This window comes from Cynocephalus volans, chromosome 9 (assembly GCF_027409185.1).
Source record: "Cynocephalus volans isolate mCynVol1 chromosome 9, mCynVol1.pri, whole genome shotgun sequence".
In the NCBI taxonomy this organism is placed as follows: domain Eukaryota; kingdom Metazoa; phylum Chordata; class Mammalia; order Dermoptera; family Cynocephalidae; genus Cynocephalus; species Cynocephalus volans.
Genome location: NC_084468.1, coordinates 112,841,562 through 112,843,302, shown reverse-complemented (window position 1 = coordinate 112,843,302; position 1,741 = coordinate 112,841,562). Strand labels below are relative to the sequence as shown.

Here is a 1,741-nt window from a genome sequence, read left to right as displayed (position 1 = left end):
CAGTTGCACACCACTGCCCAGCTAACAGGCCTAAGCCTGAAGAACATTTTTTTTTAAATAGCAATAGCTCCCATTTACTGGGCACTTATCCATGCATCCATTTGGGCAGGGCAGCCAAAGCCCTATGACATCGAAATTTAGAAAGTTCAAATTTTAAATACAAATTTTAAAACTACTAGATGTCACTAATGTAAATAACACCCATCTGTGAATCACATCAGAAATTTACAAAGTTAATTATGGGATCGCATTTCTCATGCTCTCCCAGGATGGCTCTGGCACCTGCTATGTGCTAGGCGCTGGTCTAGACATTTTACATATGGCATCTCTTTATCTCCACAATAGTTCTATTACATGGGTATTAATCACCCCATTTTGCAAATGCAAAATTTAACAAGACTGAAAACGATGGGAGCAGGACCAAGCAAGCAAGAGACAAGTTCTGATATCAAGGCAATATCCTCAGCGCTCAAGAAGGGTAGTCTTCATGATGTGACTTAAGGCCATATCAAAAGAGTTCCCCTTTATCCCAAAAGAGTCACCCCATTGTCTGTCATTCCATCATCAGTTTCCTTCATTTATGACTTAAATACCCTTAGTAGTCACCTATAAAATTAAAAATACCCTCATGCATTGATCAGAGTAGGTAATGCTATGCTACAGTATAAACTAGAACCTCAGCCTAACATAACAAAAGTGCTTTGTGTTCACGCGAAGTTTGATGCAGATATCTGAAGGTCTTTAAGAGGACTAGGAATATGACAAGGAGAACATGGAAGACGGTGCAGGATGTTTTAGATTCAAAGCATGGAAGATCATGCAGCCTTCAAGTGGAATACATCATTTCCACCCACATTCCATTAGCCAGAACTTAGTCGCATGGCCAACCTAACTGCACAGGAGGCTAGGGAGTGTAGGGAGCACAGAGATGGGTGAGCATTCTAATCGCCACACTCCTAAAAGAATTATAGCTTTGGTACTTACCTGGCAGGGGAGACACCATGATCACGAAAATGGTTTTCCCAGGGCAAGGCTTATCCACTGCACTCCAGATGTACTGACCCCTGTGATTTCCCCAAATGTGGGAAAATTGACTGCATAATTTGTGGTAGTGGAGGACTGCATTCACACTTTCTCTGGAAAAAAAAAAAAAGAATCATAGCTTTGGTTCTCATCTGTCTGTACAATAGTTAGTAGCAACAATAGACACAAGTAGTATGCAAGGAGTCTCTTCTTCAGGACAAGACCAGAAAGAAAAAAATAGAAAAGGGACAGAGACACATGTACATGCATAACAATTTTGTTGGGTTTTACATAACTTGAAAAAATCAAACTACTAAACCTCACTGTGTCTCCAGCTCACTGGCCGATGGCATCTAATGGCTTTGGTTGTGTGATAAATTAGAGCTTAAGTTTTCAAGTATAAGTTCTCTCAAAAATATCAGAAATAGAGCTGTTTATTCATTTTATTCATAAAAGAAAGTAGGTACTTTGAGAGATACAACTAAATAAATAAATGTTTTCCTAACAAGTTGATTGTAATAGAGTTCAATAAATTAACATATTTTTCCATTTATTTCTACCATAAAACTCAACAACAAAATAAGTTGGCCCTAAAAGGAAACAATAATCAAATTTATTAATGCATCAAATTTTATAATCATATATTTAAAGAGAAAAGTATAACTTATTAAAACAACAGTAACTGTTGGTGCTTCATCCAGACAACTAGGCCAGAAAC

At 37.7% G+C, this 1,741-nt stretch overlaps 1 non-coding gene across 1 annotated transcript; it reads left to right on the top strand.

The window, feature by feature from the left end:
* The first annotated feature begins 976 nt into the window (after positions 1-976).
* LOC134386730 (U1 spliceosomal RNA) lies at positions 977-1,140 on the top strand. Its single transcript, XR_010024548.1, has one exon. It is a non-coding gene; the product is annotated as a U1 spliceosomal RNA (small nuclear RNA).
* The last annotated feature ends 601 nt before the right edge of the window (positions 1,141-1,741 follow it).